This window comes from Schistocerca gregaria, chromosome 9 (genome assembly GCF_023897955.1).
Source record: "Schistocerca gregaria isolate iqSchGreg1 chromosome 9, iqSchGreg1.2, whole genome shotgun sequence".
Taxonomy (NCBI): Eukaryota; Metazoa; Arthropoda; class Insecta; order Orthoptera; family Acrididae; genus Schistocerca; species Schistocerca gregaria.
In genome coordinates this window covers 144,719,139-144,740,929 of record NC_064928.1, presented here as the reverse complement: position 1 = coordinate 144,740,929, position 21,791 = coordinate 144,719,139, and positions in this window count along the sequence as shown.

Sequence of the window (21,791 nt, the reverse complement as noted above, 5' to 3'; positions counted from 1 at the left end):
CTGATTTTCTCAACCCCTTTTTCACAGCAATTTGACAACACAGTTTCTGGAGAGAAGACTGAGTACAGCCAATACCTGCCTACCATTTGGAAGTGAGGCCCAGTGGGCAAGATTTCCTATCCACAACTCCTCTCACTCATTTTCTATAAAAACATAGTTGCCTCATGTCTGCATATCAGTCTGTCCAGTCAGTCTGGGTGGACAACAATACTGCCTTGAGTGCACTTCTCCCAATCCACTACTATCTGAAAAGAATACTTTTTGTTTCCTTAATCCCATCCATTTCAGTATTACTCTTCTCCCACCCCCACCCATTTCTCTGGGTATGTGTGAATGGTGTAACACTGAAATTTTGAACCAAAACATGCCATAGGTAAGTGAACTGAAATATATGCCATTGCACCATTCCTTTTTTACCTTTATCCTAGCCATGTGAAAAACTGATGCTAAACTACTTTCTATCACTTCCACTATACCTCTTAAATCTGCTAGGAACTGCTTCTCCACTAGATGTAATCGCAACATAAACTTTCAAGCTGGAATCAACACTGGACTAAGCAGTCCGTTTATGGCATCCTGCAGCACTGAAACCTCACTTCTTAACTCACCCAGCCAATCTGCCAATACAAGGACCAACTTTGCAAAACACAACTTATTATCCCACAAACTCAATTGTTCTTGCATCTCCCATGTGTTGTTGTTCAACACCTTCTTTGTATCACTGATATACCAAGTTATCTCAATAGTTAACTCCTCATATTGTTTAATACTTCCTGCTCTAAACTACACAATCAAGTTGTGTGCCATTGTACAACACCCTTTGTAGAACATGAAATTTGCTGGAACTGATCAAATGTATAATTTGATTTCTGAACATCCTCCTCATCCACTGTCCCAAACGCCATTTTTAGTAATTTACCTCCTGCATTTAACCAGCTTCCTTTCTCTGAACTATGGTCTGTAGTACAATATCCACCAGCTGTCGTAACTGTGCTCCTATTTTACCATAGGTAAACTGTAATTCTTGGTACTCCCACTGCACTTCCCTAAAAACATCACTTCCCTGTGCCTCTTTATACAGTTCCAAAACATTTCCCCATTTCTGAATTTTGTTCCTAATTTCCCAGATCTCTACTGTTGACTTCATTGGCCATTGATGGTTCATAAGCCAGACATCTGACTACCTAGAGAAAAACACACCTGATTCTAACACTTGATCAACAGTTAAGCATTCTGCTCCACTCCCAATGAAGTATGACTAACCCAGGAACATTCCCCTCATCCAGGATGTCTTCATGAAGTCACCATGTGAGTAAAGGAACCATCCAGCATCCCCTCTCTCCTTCTGAAATGAATAATTAATGACAAATACAAACAAGAAACAACAGGAACAAAAATCTGACAATAATAAAAGAAAAATAGCTCTGGCAATGACAAGAAAACACAAAGTCTGCCAGAGCACAACACAATGCAAAACTTACGTATAACACAAATATGAAGAATATGTGACATTAAACTCTAAGGCATGTGTTATGCCTTGAACTGTCTAACAGCTAAAGGTTCCTTCTTCCTACTTACTGCACCTTTGCATACCATATCGATTGCAGCTAATTGTGTTACCATATCCACAAGACCCATAAATTGTTTCACCTGAATGATGCGCACAACAAACAGTTTGGATGGATATCATACCTTTATGTTAAATGGTGGGGTCTTCTCTATGACTCGATACAGTTCCTGATATTAGGTCAAGAACTTCATCTTCTTTTCTTGATATACAGAGGTTAGTTACCAATACCCACTGCCCTATATGGTACTGTGGTAGTCTGTCCACGTGCCTGTTCGGCTGTTCGAGGCATTACAGAGCCCTTGTGTTTGCCTTTTGTACATTTCTCTACACTTCCCTTGTTCTTCTCGCAAACTTCTTCGCTGATTCACAGTTTGGTCCTAATTTAGGACTTAAAACATCATAGGGGAATGGCATCTGCATCACAGACACTACTACAAATGCTGGCTTACCTCTTCCCCTATGAGTCTTCGAGTTGTATGTGCACAAACCACAAATGGAAAATACATATCACAGTCATCATATCTATCATTCATGTAAAAGCTTAGCATTTTAAAAATGGTTTTATGGGTGCACTCTGTCCTACTGTTGGTTTGAGGGTGGAATAAGCTCATTCATAACTTCTGAATATGCAACATGTGGCATATCTGTGTCATAAGTTATGAAACAAAGTTTTCACCTTGATCTGTGACTAAGGTATCAGGCATTCCAAGCTTCAATATCCAAGTGTTAACTAAAGTCTGACCTATAGTAGTGCCCTGGAATTGCTATTAACTAGAAAACATGAAAAATGGTCGATGATCGTAAGCAAGTACCTATTCTGTGCAAGGTTTGTTATATGGGTTGCAAATGTCGAGTCCAAGCATTTGAAATAGCACAGATGCTTGTGGTAACCTCTACAAAGGGATTTTATGATGCAAAATATTAACTCTGTCCAAGCAGGGGGGAGGGGGGGGGGGGTGTTACAGAGAGACAGTCTTGCAAAGAACTTTCAAACATGTTTTCTGAAAACTGTCTTGAAAAGCTAGTTCAGCAGCCCACATGAAATGGAAATATCTTAGACCTTGCAGCTACACAAACATTCCAGACCTCATCAATGATGTCAGTATAGTGATGAGTATTAGTGATCATGATATCATTATACCAGCTTAATGAATCAGCCAAAGAGGTACAAGAGAGTTTCTGCTAGAAAGAGCAGATAAGCAGTTGTTAGCATTTCACTTAGATAGTGAATTGACACTTGGTTCCAAAATGAAGAGGGATTAAGTGCAAAGTTTAAAGATATTGTAAATCATGGCTGGAATAATTATGTGCCTAATAAATTTGTTACAGATGGAGAACAGCCACCATGGTTAAACATTGAAATTCAGAAAATGCTGAAGAAACAAGGTTGTTGCACTCTCGGTTCAAAAGAGAACATGCAAATGACAATAGGCAAAATTTAGTAAAGATTAATGTGTCTGTGAAAATATCTGTGTGCAAAGCATAGACCATCAACTAATATCATTCCTTAGCAAAAGATCTGAGCGAAAACCCTGGTCCTATGTAAAATCATGAAGCGAGCCTAAGGCTTCCATCCCATCACTCGTTCACCAATCTGGTGTAGTAGTTGGAGATAGCAAAACAAAAGTGGCAGTTTTAAATTTCCCGTTTAAGAAATCATTCATGCAGGAGAATCATACAAACATACTATTGTTTGAGCATCCCATATGGGTGATGTAGTAATAAGCATCCCTAGTGTAGAGGAACAACTGAAGGAGAAAGCCACCAGGTCCGGAGGAAATCCTAATTCATATTTATAAAGAGTACTCTGCGGAATCAGCCTCCCACTTAGGCCAAATTTATCACAAATCTCTCACATATTCCCAAGTCCCAAGTGACTGGAAAGAAGCACACGACTCCAGTATATAAGAAGGTGTGATGACTGCAATTCTACCCTTCCATTTACCTCCTCCCTAAAACTCTTTTGCTTTTCCATCAGCTCGAATTCAGTTTCTTTAAATGTATTTTTAACATCATCTTTAAATTTGTTAAAATCTTTGCCTATATCCAACTTTATATTTGAAATCCTCTTTTCTATCCCATCATCTAGTTCCCTTTTTAAAATCCTCATTTTTCATCCAGTTCCCTTTTAAAATCCTAAAACCTTTGTTCAAATTTCATATCTAAATTCTCCCGTATCCTTTTGTGATTTGCTAACAGCTTCCATTTTCTTATTTATATCTTATTTTATATCTTCTCTTAAACCTATATGGCCCTCTTTCATTCCTCTCATTTCCGCGAACAGTACAGCAAACATACTTTTTACCCCCCCCCCCCCCCCCCCCCCTGTTCCATCTACATCTTTATCAACCTCTGGTTCTGTCTTAATTACTGTATCCTTTTCCACCTTTTCCATACCAATTTCACGTTCTTTATTTTCCCCTTGCTCGTCATCCCACACTTTAAAACTGGCTACACATTCATCCTCTTTAATTGTCATCTTGTGTATTTTCTGATTGTAACACCAACAAACCACTCCCACTAATTATCAAAATTTTTGAAACTGAGATCCAAAGATTGCAATTCTTTAAGACAGCGTCACAATACCCTGTCCTGTCACGGTCGCCATATGTGATGACTGCAATTCTACCCTGTCACTAGGTATCACTAAAATACCCGAAAAGTACCATGTTAACTAACACAGTCCAAATCAAGTCGTATCTAAATAGAAGTTTCTCCAAATTTTACTTCCCAACACAAAATCGGACCGTGCATTTACCCCAGTTTAGCATAGAATAACCATTTTAAATAAGATTAAAGGGCATTGCCAAAAAAATTTGTTTCTAACATCAATAAAAGAATACCAAAGTTGAGTGATGAACCCACAATTTTACACAACTCATTCAAAGCAATCACAACCCGTGTGGTTTGACAGCTATCCACCTGTATATTACCCACTATAGAATTTTAGCCCCAATAGCAAGAGAGCTTCACTGTCATTGGTCGACGTTTAAGAAATTAATGGCGGGCGCCCTTGTCCAAGTAGCAAAGCATTACAATACTTCTGGTAAATGCTACGGCACACGAATTTAGACTCATACCCTCCAAAAGTTATTAAAAAAAATACACATGCAGCAGCAGCGGATTTAAAATGTAAAAAAAAAGGAAATAATTAAAAGGTTAAATGGCTACTGCTAATGAAAGACAACAATGTCTACATAGAACACACCAGTTCGTAGGGAACACTTTTATTCTAAAGAAGACAAATGTTACGTGTATGTCAGCCAAAAGGAAATTAACATTGTTTTCCATTTTTTTGAGTCTGAGAGGAGAGCGCTGCTTTTAAATCTTATCTTGTGTGTTGTGACGATGGTCGCAATATCGACAGCAGCTGGCTGATCCTGGCGAAACGCCGAGATTTGCTCCCACGGTCGTGTGATTGCACCTGATGATTTTTCCTCGTAATCAGGCGCGCGGTGGTATCTGGTTACAGTGGCGTTTTGCAGGCCACAGGTTTTGTCGACGTTATTGGTGTTACAGATGTCCGTATGTGCACAGTATTAATATTTCTGACACATACAATTTAAGTTTGCTTATGCCACACACAGTTTATAAAACTTGCGGACGGCGAATTCTATAGAAAGTCAATTCGTATTATGACTGCCGCGATCGCGAAAAACCGTCCTGGGCGGGAATATACTCGCACACAATAGACAGTTCGCATAAGTTCATAACGACTGTTACTGATTATAGGCGTCCGACAGTTCGTCGAAACGCGAATAAATATGTAAGTTCACAGTACTTGAGTGTACGAAAGCAGTCAAAATACAAGTGCAGTTCAATTCACAGACACACAGCTAAAATACCGTCCATTCTCGGTTGCATTGTCGTAGTTAATTCGTCTCACGGCAGTCTCATTATTTACTTCGCCCAGTTTCTACACTCAATATTATCATATCACGCCCTGGTATAAAACAGTCATTAAAACGTACATTGCTTGCCACTAAACTCAATCTTCACCAGCTCTTTAAAGTCACGACAACCAATGTGAAACATGTGTCCGCCTCTCTAGCTACCCAATAACACAAAACCCCTTTGTTGTATCGACTATCGATATCGCTCTATCTCTTTCCCAATACTCTCGCCAATAGTTTATACAACATCAAAGTAAATTACATATATCTTCACACAACTATTTTCTACCAAACTTATTACAGTAAACGATAAACACAAAAAATTTAAACACAAAAGCTTTCCACAATCAATAAACTCTAAACATATTTATCTACTTACAAAAAAAAAAAAAATCCAGTTACATATTACATCTAGAAAACAATTTTTATCTCTATATTACAGGACAAAAGGAAAATGCGCTACAACATCAAAGATATATGAACTGACGGGAAAAACAAGATAAATATATATATCTATCGCAAAATAACGATGTCTTCACAAAGGGTAAAAGTACGGACCCTCAAAATTACAGACCAGTATCACTAACGTTGGCTTGCCACAGAATGCTTGAACATATTGTCAGTGTGAATATAATAAATTTTCTTGAGATCAAGAAGCCTATGTTCACAAATCAGTACAGTTTTAGGAAGCATCACTTGTATGAAACTCAGCTTGCCCTTTTCTCACATGATATACTGCGAACTGTGGATAAAGGGCAACATGCAGATTCAATATTTCTAGATTTCTGGAAAGCATTTGATCTGGTGCACCATTGCGGACTTTTAATGAAGGTATGAGCATATGGAATAGTTTCCCAGATATGTAAGTGGCTCCAAGACATCTTAAGTAATAGGAGAACTGAGTATGTCGTCCTGAACAACGAGTATTCACCAGAGATGCATGCACCAGGCATGCCCCGGGGGAGTGTGGCATGACTGCTATCATTTTTTAGACAAACAAATGATGTGGCAGACAGGGTGGGCAGCAATCTGTGATTGTGGACTGATGACACTGATGTGAAGCAAGATGTTGAAGTTGAGCCATTGTAGGAGGATACAAGATGACTTAGGTAAAATTTCTAGTTGATGTGATGAATGGCAGCTAGCTTGGAATGTAAAAAACTGCAAGTTAATGCAGATAAGTAGGAAATACAAACCTGTAATGTTTGGAAACAGCATTAGTAATGTCCTACTTAACACAGTCACATTGTTTAAATATCTGAGCGTAACACTGCAAAGCGATATGAAATGAATTGAGCATGTGAGGACTGTTGTAAGGAAGCTGAATGGCTGATTTTGGTTTATTGGGAGAATTTTGGGACAGTGTGGCTCATCTGTAAAGGAGACCACATATAGGACAACAGTGCAACCTATTGTTGAATACTGCTCAGGTGTTTTGGATCTGTACCAGGTCAGATTAAAGGAAGACATCGAAGCAATTCAGAAGTGGGCAGCTAGATTTGTTAATGGTAGGTTAAAACAAGATGCAAGTGTTTCAGAGAGGCTTTGGGAACTCAAAGGGGAATCCCTAGAGGGAAAGCAATGTACTTTTCAAAGAACACTATTGAGACGCTGACTGCAGAATGCTCCTACTATTGCCAACATACATTTCGTGTAAGGACCATAAAGGTAAGTTACAAGAAATTAGGGCTCGTATGGAGACATATAGACAGTGACTCTATTAGCGAGTGTAATAGGAAAGGAAATTACTAGTAGTGGTACAGGGTACCCCCTGCTATACACCATACAGTGGATTGCAGAGTACATATGTAGATTTAGATGAATAATCTGTTCAAAGGCTCAGCTATTTTTTGAGACATTCATTAAAATTTACAACATTAAATGCACAAACTGATAAATGACTGTATCTGTCTGGTCATCTGCAGTGCTGGGAAGTTTTGATTTGATCTGAAAGACAAAGATCGGTCTGCACACCACGCTCACTAATTACGTTTTCCAGATAGTCAACTCAAGTTTGAGCAAAATTGCACATTCTAATAACTTATTTTCCCCAACAGTAAATTCAAGTACTGTCCAACGACTCAGCTCTACTATCACCAACTCCACATTAAGATGGCGACCAAGTTGAAAGTCAGCACCTTGAAGGTGCTGACTGTAAGGTACTAAAACATCTTCTAATCATCTCACATCTTCTGGTATATCCTTTGAATAGACTACTATGTTGTCTAAAAACACTGTACAGATTTTAGGCTTTAACCATCTTAAAACTCTTCTAATAACCACAGAAAAGTAGCAAGTGCATTCTTTAAACCAAATGACATCTGCTTATACTGATAATGCCCACATGGTACAGTAAATGCTGTCTTTGGCTGAACTTCAAGTACTATTTCTATCTAATTATAAACACTTTTGAGATCCATTGTAGTAAAGTAATGAAACTGACCCAAAGTATCCAAGGTTTCCATAATATTAGGAATTGGGTAAGTGCCTGTAACAGTCTGTGCATTCAGAGACCTATACCACAGAAAAACCTATGTTTATCCATTCCATCCACTGAATTTTAGGGGTGATTATGATATTCACACTCCAGGGCCTGTCACTAGGTTCTGTCTCATAGTTAGTGTTAAGTGAAGTTCGTAAATTTTAACAATACTTTTTCCACAGGTGTGTGACCACTTCCCTTCAAGTCACCCAGCTACTTGTGTAACACTGCCGTCAACAGTTTGCTTACAGCCTGTATCCAGACTTAACCTATCAATGTCTTCTTCCCTTAATACTTCCAATGTGTCTGTAACTTGACTTTTTAACAGACTAAATTCATCTCTGCCAAAGTTATCTATGCTAACTGGAACTACATATTCCCTGTTAACTTATTACTTCTTGTTGCTATGCTTCTGCACACAAGAGAGTGTGAACCAGCCAAATCTTTATTTCTCAATCACATACAAAGCCACAAAAAGCAAATTGCTACCCACTGAAACCCACACTACCTTCCCCATACCTGCCGGCATCATCTTCATGAAAGGTGAGTCTTGCAACCTGACTCAATCGTGTGCTGCCAATGTTCAGTCCTCCCATGATTTTTGTTGGAGAAAATTTAATCCAAGAATCACTGAATATCCTTCACCCACATAGGGCAAAACTTCCATACATTCTAATAACTTATTTTCCCCAACAGTAAATTCAAGTACTGTCCAACGACTCAGCACTACTATGACCAACTCCACATTAAGATGGCGGCCAAGTTGAAAGTGTATAATGTGCCTCCACGAAAAAACGTAAATTTCGGTACTAAAAGGAAAACGTGTGCAACTTGTAAGGCTGAAATACAGAAGCTGAACGAACCGATATCCACTCTACAGTTTACAATAGACGCTCAAAAGGTGGAATTAAGTAAACTACAATCTGAAAAACGTGAGACGCTCATGAAGAAAGAAGACTCGGTCTCGGGAAAATGGAAGAGAATGACTGAAGGAAGTTGTACTCATAAGGTAAAAGATGTGAAAGACAGTGAAAATTTAGTGCAATAAAACTATTTTGAAGTGCTTTCTACCGTGGATTCAGTGAACACGTCGGAAAGGGTTGAAAAATTGGAAAACAAAGTAGACAAACCCTTGCTCGTTGAAAGTACGTCAAACAGTGAAAATACTGCGTCAGGAGATATTCTAAAAACTCCGAAAATAAGTGCGCCCACCTCCACTACCACAGACTTCAATGCAGCAAAGGAAACTACGTTAAAAAGTTATCTCCAGCGAAACTGCAAACTGAAGAACATTTAGAACACGTGCGACAAGAAAACAACACTAGTCAGGTGAGAAGAAGAATCTTAAATCCTCCGGTTACAAACACTGCGAAACACAAAACAATCTGTGTGATGGGTGATAGTGACGGCCGTGAAATTTCCGCAGTGTTGATGAGAACATGTAGTTCCAAGGCATCTGGTTTCATAAAGCCAGGGGCTCCATTGAGTGAAATTACGGACCTAACAACACCAACTGACGTAGCTAGTTTGAATAAAGACAATTTCGCCGTGTTAATAGGAGGATCAAACGACGTCTATAGAAACGAGACACACAAGGTGATTACAGAAATGAGAAAATGTTTAAATAATTTAACCCACACAAATGTACTCATTGTGAATATCCCGCGTCGTCATGATCTACCACCCTGGGGTCGTGTGTGAACCGCGAAATTAATGTTGCAAACGAGTGTACCACTGAAATATGCACTAACTTTAAGAATGTCGATATTGTAGACATAAACAGATTGGAGCGAAGGTTCCATACAGTCCATGGACTTCATTTAAATGCGCCAGGAAAGAAATAACTAGCCGAAAAAATATGTACTCGCATCTCGAAGAAGATTGAAGAAAAAAGTATAAGTGACAAAGAAACAGAGATTAAGAAGTGTTTTAGACGACTTCCAAGCTGTGCCATCGGCCAAACGCGAATTACCAAGTGGTTCAAACCGATTAGGCAAAAAACAATCAACCAAGTCGTCAGCCAAACGAAAATTACGAAATGGTTTAAACCGAAGAGGACAGATGTGAATGAAGCAAAACTTATACAAGCTCCAGAAGTTAACTCACCTGCTGATTGCCACCAGCGAACAGAAGCCACACACAAGAAATATACAGAATTTTTTAGGTTAAGTGCTGTATTAGAAATGCCATTACGTAGGTAAAGAATCAGAAACCGTTTCAACTAAAGTTACTAAGTACCCAGATTTTGGTATACTACACCATAACATTCAGTCACTAACAAATAAAATTTCTATGTTGGAAGCACTACTCCAGTATGCACTAAACATAGATATAATTTGGATTACTGAACATTGGCTACGGAATGACGAAGTAAAATTAACCTCAATCGCAGGATATATATTAGCAAGTCATTTTAGCCGAGAGTTTTCCAAACATGGTGGCTCTGCTTTCTTTGTGAAAGAACAAATAAAGTTCTGTGATGTCAGTAAAAGTTATATTCACTCAATTGAAAAAGACTTTGAGCTTTTCATTACCAAACTGCCAGAGCTTAATTTTATAGTTATTAACATATACAGAGCAGAAAGTGGAAACCTGTCAGTCTTCATGAATAAACTAGATGTTCTGTTGAACAAGATCAGTACACTAAATATGAAGATAGTGCTTTGTGGGGATTTCGATATTGATTTTTCAAAAGACAGCAGCAGCAGAGATGCTTTGATAAATATGACCAACACATTCAATATGATTCCCACAATACACTGTCCAACAAGATTAGCAGAATGCACAAATTCCATTATTGACCAAATATTCATCTCAGAAACAACTTACAGATTTACAAGCAGAGTACTGAGCATGGGTTATAGTGATTATGAGGCACACCTATTGTGTATAGAAATGCCAACAAGCAGTATCTGTTCCGGAAAAGTAGTTGAAAAAAGAACATTTTCTGAAGATAACATTAGAATTTTTAATCTCTTACTGGCGAAGGAAAACTGGGACAGCATCGCCACTCAGAACAATGTTGATAGCATGTACATGAGTTTTCATTATTTTAATGTAGCATTTCCAAAAGTAGTGAAAACAGTAAAACCTAACAATAATAAGCAATGGGTAACTAAAGGCATAAAAATTTCCAGTGAGAGAAATAGATTTTTGCAGTACTCTTGTAAGAAATATAGAGTAACCCAAGAATTCGCAGATTATTCAAAAGCCTACAAAAGAATCTATGATAGAGTAGTCAAAGAGGCAAAAATTATGTGGAATGACAATTTGATAAGAAACTCATCTAACAAAATGAGATCCACGTGGAGAGTTATAAAGAAAGAAACTTGTACATCTACATTTATACTTCGCAAGCCACCCAACAGTGTGTGGCGGAGGGCACTTTACGTGCCACTGTCATTACTTCCCTTTCCTGTTCCAGTTGCGTATGGTTCGCGGGATGAACGACTGTCTGAAAGCCTCCGTGCGCGCTCTTATCTCTCTAATTTTACATTCGTGATCTCCTCGGGAGGTAAAAGTAGGGGGAAGCAATATATACGATACCTCATCCAGAAACGCACCCTCTCGAAACCTGGCGAGCAAGCTACACCGCAATGCAGAGCGCCTCTCTTGCGGAGTCTGCCACTTGAGTTTGTTAAACATCTTCGTAACGCTATCACGGTTACCAAATAACCTTGTGACGAAACGTGCCGCTCTTCTTTGGATCTTCTCTATCTCCTCCGTCAACCCGATACTACTCATCCAATATTTAAAGCTAAACTAAAGGCGTTTCTAATAAAGCACTGTTTCTATTCTGTCAGAGAATTTCTGAATAAGTAACACAATTAATTGTAGTTCAGTATCAAAGGAAAAGAATGTATCATTAACACTAGAAGGCTCAAAAGCCACAGACCCAAATTCAGTTGTGGAAAAATTCAGTGAATACTTCACCTCACTAGCTGAAGAAATCATTCAAGTACACTGTCAAGGACCAGTCCCAAGTTTCTCCAGCAAGTCAGTGACCTTCAGTGCTTCTATGTATGTGTATGAAACAAACCCCAATGAAATTGTAAGTAAAATTAAATCATTAAGCAATAAAAAAATGTCAAGTGGTCTTGACAAAGTACCTGATTTCATATTAAAAGCATGTGCTCACCACATAGCAAACCCCTTGGCAAAAATTTTCAACCTATCTTTAAAAACTGGTGTATTCCCAGAGATTTTTAAAACAGCAAAAGTTTCACCACTGCTAAAAAAAAAGGTTCTTCTGAAAAAATATCATACTACTGACCCGTGTCACAGTTAAGTTCCTTCTCAAAAATTCTAGAAAAACTCTCCTATGACAGGCTTTCAAGTTTCATAAATAAATATGCACCTCTTACAGTACAACAACATGGTTTTAGAAAGTCTAAATCTACACAGACAGCAATTTTCAAATTCTTAGACTGCATTTTAAAATCCCTTGATCAACATAAATTAGCTGCAGGTATTTTTCTAGATCTATCAAAAGCCTTTGATGTCCTGGACCATAACATTCTGCTCAAAAAATTAGGAAGACGAGGAGTAAGAGGTGTAGCACATAGCTGGCTGTGTTCATACCTAAAACACCGCAGGCAGAAAGTATCACTTCAGTATGAATTCAACAAAATGAATAAAACAAGAAACAACTCCTTTCTTTCTAGGGAGTTACCAATAAAATATGGTGTACCAAAGGGCTCAATCCTAGGTCCACTACTCTTCTTCATTTATGTGGACGACTTAGTTGAATATATGAGTCCCACAAAAACTATTCTGTTTGCCGATGACACCAGCATATTGCTCACTGGATCCAGTCCAGAAACCTTGTGGTCCACAGCAGAAAGTTCTATGAAAAGACTCTCTGAGTGGTTCACAAGAAACAAAGTCATTACAAACACTGAAAAAACTGTGTGTGTCGATTTTCATTTAATTCCTCCAACTAATCAAGTGTCTATTCAAGCCCAATTAAAAAATGATCCCCTAGAAAATGTAAGTGTCACAAAATTCTTGGGTCTTTGGGTTCAGCAAGACTTAAAGTGGGACACACATATAAATAACTTGTGTAAAAAACTATGTTCTGTGTGCTATGGCCTAAGAATTTTAAAGGCTACAACAAGCAAAACAACAGTACTGAAGGCATACTATGCACAGTTCCACTCACTAGTCCAGTATGGGATCATTTTCTAGGGATACTCAACTCACAGTGTAAAGGTTTTTAGAATGCAAAAAATAGCTTTCAGAATATTTTGTTGCCTTAAAAAGATGAAGTCCTGTAAATCCCATTTTACTGAGCTTGGTGTTCTAAATGTTCCAAGTTTATTCATATATGAAACTATCTTGTTCACTAGGGACTACCTCCTGAAATCAGGCAAACTGCTACAGAACAAAAGTGTACACAAGTATAGTGCCAGAAGGGAATCAAATCTACATCAAAAATATCACAGAACAACCACCTATCAGAGGAGCATAATTAACATTGGTGTAATACTACACAATAAGATACCAGAGGAAATAAAAAATACTACTCATCCAATATTTGAAGCTAAACTAAAATCATTTCTAATAAAGCACTGTTTCTATTCTGTCAGAGAATTTCTGAATAAGTACCTAATTTTAATTGCTAATACTATTGTAACTTATCTTTGACCTGTCCAATATTAACTGTACAATTTGTGCTATATGATAAAACTGAACCAATAAAAAATCAAATCAAATCAAATAACTTATATTGTGGTGACCCAAGCCACCTCCTGCTCACGAAGTTCACACATTTGTCCCCGTGTCTACAATAAATCTCTGTTCCACACCCTCACTAAGCCAAGTAAGCATTACTCCATCTTTGCACTAACTTGGGCAGTGCTACGGCCTATCAGGAATGCTTTCCGATGATTCAAACATTCCTATTTGAGTTTAATACCTGATTCTATACAAGGGCGATGTACTTGAGGACAATATTATGGAAATGGAAGAGGATGTAGATGAAGATGAAATGGAATACGATACTGTGTGAAGAATTTGACAGAGCACTGAACGACCTGAGTCGAAACAAGGCCCCTGGAGTAGACAACATTCCATTGGAACTACTGACTGCCTTGGAAGAGCCAGTCCTCACAAAACTCTACCATCTGGTGAGCAAGATGTATGAAACAGGCGAAATACCCTCAGACTTCAAAAAGAATATAATAATTCCAATCCCAAAGAAAGCAGGTGTTGGCAGTTGTGAAAATTACCGAACAATCAGTTTAATAAGCCACAGCTGCAAAATACTAATGGAAAAACTAGTAGAAGCCAAACCTCGGGGAAGATCAGTTTGGATTCCGTAGAAATACTGGAACACGTGAGGCAAATACTGACCTTACGACTTATCTTAGAAGAAAGATTAAGGAAATGCAAACCTACGTTTCTAGCATTTGTAGACTCAGAGAAAGCTTTTGACAATGTTGACTGGAATACTCTCTTTCAAATTCTGAAGGTGGCAGGGGTAAAATACAGGGAGCAAAAGGCTATTTACAATTTGTACAGAAACCAGATGGCAGTTATAAGAGTTGAGGGACATGAAAGGGAAGCAGTGGTTGGGAAGGGAGTGAGACAGCAAAGCCTCTCCCTGATGTTATTCAATCTGTATACTGAGTGAGCAGTAAAGGAAACAAAAGAGATTCGCGGATGACATTGTAATTCTGTCAGGGACAGCAAAGAACTTGGAAGAGCAGAAGAACGGAATGGACTGTGTCTTGAAAGGAGGGTATAAGATGAACACCAACAAAAGCAAAACGAAGATAATGGAATGTAGTCTAATTAAGTTGGGTGATGCTGAGGGAATTAGATTAGGAAATGAGACACTTAAAGTAGTAAAGGAATTTCGCTATTTGGGGAGCAAAATAACTGATGATGGTCGAAGTAGAGAGGATATAAAATGGAGACTGGCAATGGCAAGGAAAGCGTTTCTGAAGAAGAGAAATTTGTTAACACCGAATATATATTTATGTATCAGGAAGTCATTTCTGAAAGTATTTGTATGGAGTGTAGCCATGTATGGAAGTGAAACATGGACGATAAATAGTTTGGACAAGAAGACAATAGAAGCTTTCGAAATGTGGTGCTACAGAAGAACGCTGAAGATTAGATGGGTAGATCACATAACTAATGATGAGGTATTGAATAGGATTGGGGAGAAGAGACGTTTGTGGCACAACTTGATTAGAAGAAGGGATCGATTGGTAGGACATGTTCTGAAGCATCAAGGTATCACCAATTCTGTATTGGAGGACAACATGGAGGGTAAAAATCGTAGAGGGAGACCAAGAGATGAATACACTAAGCAGATTCAGAAGGATGTAGGCTGCAGTAGGTACTGGGAGATGAAGAAGCTTGCACAGGATAGATTGGCATGGAGAGGTGCATCAAACCGGTCTCAGCACTGAAGACCACAACAACAACAACAACAACAACAACAACCTGATTCTTCCAGTGGTGCTTCCCTTTCTCCCCCTTCCAACAATCAGATGCTCAATGGATCATTCCCGACATGAGTAACCCTCTGTTTGCATACACTGTTTCTGAATATGGATCTTATGTGAACACCTATAGCATTTGACCTCAGAAGCAAACACACACACTGACCTACCGATTGCTTCATGGCAAAATCTATTTCTTCCAACTGCACTGCAATTCTAAGAGCTGCTGTTCAGTCACTCAAATTAGCAGTGTGAACTATTTGTGACATTTCTGTGGGAATTCTGCACAAGCAGATGTTTAGTGCCCTGTTTTCTGCCGCCTACAGTAACAACTCATTGGCCTCTACATTCTAGGTAGGCATATACTGTAAGTCTAAGCATTGACTTTGCGAATCCTGCCTGAAAATGCTTCGATTTGCTCTTTACACTTAAAAGTACTGAGCTTCTTGTGAAAAAAACCGTGTGCTCTTTTGTTTTTTCTAATGCTGGCATAGTCCACTGACCGACTCCTGAAATAACTGTTCTTTACTGAGAGTCTCATGATATACTACATATGTATCGGCTTCTGCTGTTAATCTTAAGTTAGCCACATGAAGGTTTACTTCATCCGACCAGCTGCTAATTGCTGCGGTAGCTGTAACTTTTTTACCTGAAAAGGGATCAGTAAGTGCAGCTACTGCTGGACCAAACTCTGCCTTATCTTCGCCTGACTCAGGCTGTGGCTGAACCTGACAGACTACTAAAGCCTACAAAGTCTACAAGGGAGGTCCTTGGGCTCCTGATTTTGTCAAAAATTTTCCTCTATTAACACCTGCACTTTCTCTGTTAGAGCAGCAACAGACTCTGTAGTAGTAGTAGTAGTAGTAGTAGTAGTAGTAGTAGCAGCAGCAGCAACAGCATGTGTTTCTGCCTTTTTGTATACTTTATTTCTATTGTAATTAGTGCCAGAAACACAAATAATCCAATAATACACTAAAAAGCCTTATAATTTATCCCATGTATTGTCATTCATCTTCACTCTGAACAATCACAAACCAAATGACTAACACGTCTATACAAAATATGTGGATGCTATAGTCTTATTGCACAGTAATTTGTGCCCTGCAAGACTACAAAACTGACACCTTACTCATACTAGATTATTGGGTTCACCAACACTGTTAAACAATGATAAGTCCATGGGTTCACATGGCTTTGCTAATGTGACCTTAAACACATACATTAGCTACTACAACACACATTAGACCTAATAACCAAACTACCAACTTGAAGATATGCCAAGTACCACTGTTCATATGTAATTTACTAAAGTACCTACTCATACTGCTTGGCAGCAAATCACAGAGTTTGAATGTCAAGAGTTACCCAACAATCACTTCACTCGCCAAAACTTAGTGTTTGGATGTTGGATGATCAATTCCTGATACAAACTGTGTGAAAATGTGAGGGAGAGGGCATATTTAAATCAGGGCATACAGTAAAACAATGGTAATATTCACAGACATTTACTGGATCAGCTTTATACAGGATCTGACAGTTCTAAAGGCCACATTGTGTGCTTGCAAAACCAGCCATTTACAGAATGCACTGATGCTCTGACCTGTTGGTGACATCTGTGGTCCCGAGTCATGCACAGCAGGTACTGCTGTGATGAGCAGCCAACCAGCAAGTGACACTGTGCGTGCCACCAGTGATGAAGAATGAGGTTGGTCCGCCAAGTCCTCCGGAATCTTGCCAGCTAAGCACCCATGCATTTACTCATTGTCCCTATGTCATACACACAGTTGCAGTAGCCAACACCAGATGTCTGTTACTGAACAGCAATGCCCTGCCCATCCTACCCCTCACTCCCCCCTCTCATTCCCCAGGGATCAACCAGAATGGTGGCCGATGACATCTAGGTGGCTTGGAGGATGCAAGGGTGTACCTCACCCAGCTGGATTGTAGACAGTCCATTGGCCAAAGTCCCTCAGAGGGCAGTTGCTGGTCACATGCAAGCTCCCCACATTGCTGAAATTTCCTAAGACTTGCAGCTGCTACACCACGGGTAGGCACATCTCACCTCAACTCGATAAGTCAATCAGCGACAGGTAGGTGGCCGGTCTTCATCAACAAGGGTGGATTGTGGTTTCGAAAGCCTGTCATTCTCTCCAGTTCAAGACACAGTTAGAATGACAGCACAACTGAATGTTTTGAGCCACTATGGTCGATTATTTATGCCATTATAACTACAGTTCCAATCTAGTCCTACTGGAAGAGGGACACATAAGTTTGCCCCTATTATTTTTCCTGTCAGGTTTTCCTAACTCGCTCTGGCCCCAGCACAATTTTCTAGGTCTGGTTAAATTTGCAACATGTTAGTTTCTCAGTAGCACACCAGTGTCAAGTTAGAAAATATTACTTCATCATGTTCAGTTCCATGGGAATGATAGTGCCCCACAGCCATGACGTAATCCAGGACAGAAACACACCATTGGTTGTAATGTCATCTGCCTTTTTTATTGCACTGCAGATTTAAATTTCAAGTGCAGCTATCATCTGCTGTCAGTTGACATCTAGATCAGCGACGCAATAAAAAAGACAGAAAACATTACATACAATGCTGACTTTCATTTTGTCCTGAAATAGTACTTCACTCTTGGACAAACTGTGTTAGCTGTTCCACACACTCCACCACTGACTAATGTTGCAAACTCCCATCTAAGTGAAGTGTTTTGTCATAATGTCAATGATACCACCCAGTGGCTTACTTGATTAGCACATCAGTCAGGCTTGCCTGTACTGCCTGGCCATGGTAGAAATAAAACTTCAAAAATTCACATTTCATGCGCCAAACTTTTCCAGGGCGCAGCAGCTGGAGGAAGTATGTAACATTCAAAAATTGACCATAGACTGTAGGATAGTTACAGTAAGACTGTTGGGTATACAAATGATCCCTAGCCCAAGGGCTATCCAGAACACTTGACCCTACCTTTCTATCACCTACAACCTACAGAACCAAAGATACAAGCCGCAGGAAAATAACTTTTTAAGTGTGGTGTTTTGGAACATGTTAGTAGTGCATGCAAATCAGTTATTATTATTAGTGGTGAATGGCCCCTTGAGGAACAATAAGCAGATGATTTTCAGTCTTTCTTAAGGTTCTTCTTATTTTCCCAATATGTCTTCATTTTCTCCCTAAAGGCCTTCTTTCTTCAGTCCATGTTGGTTGGTATGGTTTTAGTTCTGTCTCTGAAGTAAACTTCCACTTGTCAATTTTGCTTTGGAATGTATCCCCGTCTGATGTGTTTGTTATGTCAGTTTTTGCTTTTGTCAAATCCTTCTTAACTTCAGTTACCCAGGGTACTCAAGTCAAATGTCACATGATTGTCTGGGCATCATTGATACTGTATCGAGCACTTCAGTTTATTGGGAAATCCTGAGCCTGTTCAAATGTGAGTATCGTTTGCCAGTCCTACCCTTATGAATTTGTGGTGGTTATTGACTGCAAGAGTCAACCGCCTCATCTTTGAGAATTCTTTGAAAACTGTTGATCGCAGTGTGTTCCGAACTCTGTATTCGAGCGGATGTGTTTGTACCGACATGATCAAAATAAAGTTAATTCATTATGAACGAGCAAATACTTAATGTTGGGTTTGATATTACCGTACATAACCTCTCGATCACCACACTGGTGACTCTGACGCTCACGAACGCCACTTACGACACCAGAAGTGTGCACTGGAACATCGCCATGGACAAACAATGCAGCAACCCTTTGTCGGATTTCTACGTCCATCAACTTCACATTGCGCCGCATCTGGGTGCAGCGTACAGGAAGTGTAATTAGTGTGTAAATTCCTGACTCTTGTGTGAATCGTGCTTTTTGGTAACTTTTGTCACCTTCTCACACATCGACAATGCGACCGAGGCGCACATGTCGTCCATCAAAACTCGCTCAACGCATAAGTAATTTCTCTTCCGGAAAGTGCAGTGCTCCTTCGCCAATTTATTTGGACTATTTTGACTTGCTTTTGTGCAATGAATTAACTTTGTGCAGTGCTTCGACAACGGACAATCACGCCAAACAATGGACTACAGAAATGGGGAATATGTTGCAAATCCCAGTTTGCACGAATTCCGAACTACGGTTAAATCGCATGCCTGGTCGAATTCACAGGAACAATTTTGTCAAGGACATCCTACCAATAAACGACAATGGACCAATTACACCGACGACAATGCTGGCTGTTTCTCAGTGCAACACTGGATGTGCCACGCCTCCCTCTACACAGCACCTGAGCCACACCGACTCTGCTTGACCGCTACCGACAGCGGCCACCACATCACGGCCACCACCTGCTGGCTCACTGACCTCGGCACAGTCAAAACAAACAGCTGCATGACGTACGATCCCGCCATGGCTACCACAGTCACATCTTGTCAACAACTCGCCGACACTATGCACGCTTACCACCCGGCCGTTCACTACTCGATTGCCCCCGCAACTTGTTCACCCACCCCAGAAGACGATTTCCACCATATCAATGCTTCATACAGCAGTGAACGTTTTCTCACTCTGCCACCGCCAAGTACTGAGTTTCACATTCACGATCGCACACACGATCTGCTCTACTCGAACTGCTACGTCAATACTGTGCTGCCAACCTTGTCTTGTACGCCAGGTTACCCTTTGATAGAGACAGATTCTGATTTTGACCCCATCTTAGTCAGTGATACACAGCAGACTACTTCATGGCATACATTTTTGCCTGAACAACTGCGACAGCTACATGAGCAAATTGCGACATACAACTTGTTGGTACAAGATCAGTTACACATGCTGCAGCTGACACCGACCGAGCACGACATGCAACGAGATGCATTTTCGCCTGAACAACTGCCACAGCTATGTGAGCAAATTGCGACATACAACTTGTTGGTACAAGATCAGTTACACATGCTGCAGCCAACACTGATTGAGCATGACATGCAACGAGATGCTCCTGTCATTGTTCTGCCTGCGACTACTTACGATCTCTTTGCTGTTACTGCCAGCTACAACTAATACCCTGACAATCACACTACATGGATCTATGTCCCAGATGTCATAACTGTCATCATCACGCTGCCTCAAGGGGAAATTCTACGTTACTGATGTGATACAAGAAACTTATTTATACCGCTGCCACTTTTCCTTGGTAGTTCCAGACACTTGGTTTCTGTACCATGGCATAACCAGCCACATTCCAGTGCCGCTTGCTTTGCCGCCCTCTTCACTACCTCAGCAATGTACGACCAACACATCTGCCATTACTGCTTCAACGAGTGAGCATCTTTCTGCTCTGACACACGACCGTGCAGCAGTTTCGCACGAGGAGCTTGCAGCCTTACGGTTCGACCACAGCACTGACAGTGACAGCACACACGCAGCTCCAGTTCCATCAAACTGTGTCGCCTCACCGTCACGGACCAGTAGTTCATCCACCAATTCGACTTCTTCACTTTCACATTACATGTCATCGCCTCCCTGCTCCGACCATGGTTTCGCCGACCACGTCCACCTTCCACCACCTCTCGCCATCGCCATGCCTCATGCACAGTGCTCACGGCCACACCCCCCAACCTTCGATCACGACTGTTTCACTCATCAAAACACCGACACTGGCAACTCCGCTTGTAACATCCTGCCATCTACCGCTGCAACACGTTCACTGTCCACAGACTTTGAGGTGACGCTTCTGTCTACACCGAAGTCATCCGCTGCCAAGGTCAGTCATGTGCAGCTTGATGTTTTCTCCTCTGCTGCGACATCAAGCGCCTCTGTAACTTGGTCATTACCGCGAGTGTTGCTCATCCGGCATCTCTTATGCAACCTGTTAAGCCACAGCATGCTTGCTCCTTTATGTCATACGGCCAATAACAACCTGTTACCGGACACGTTACACTTACCACGGCGCTCACCGGCAAATACATTGGCAATACATCGCATCTTCAACACACTCCGCACCTTTGATCGGATCAAAACCCCACTGCGCCGCATGGCCCCGGCATGACGATGTTCTCCCCACCGACACGCCGCCGCCGCCTTCTGCTTCCACCGTGCCATCAGCTCCGTCAGCCTGCCAGGTGCACATACGCCTCTCATCATCCTTAACATGCTCCGCACTACTGGTGGGGGCTCTGTGGCGGTTATTGACTGCTAGAGTTGACTGCCTCATCTTTGAGAATGAACTTCTTTGAAAACTGTTGATCACAGTGTGTTCCAAACTTTGTATTCGAGCAGATGTGTTTGTACCGACATGATCAAAATAAAGTTAATTCATTATAAACGAGCAAATGCTTAATGTTAGGTTCGATATTACTGTACATAACATCTTGGTTCCCACAAATTCTTCAAAATAAGTATGCAC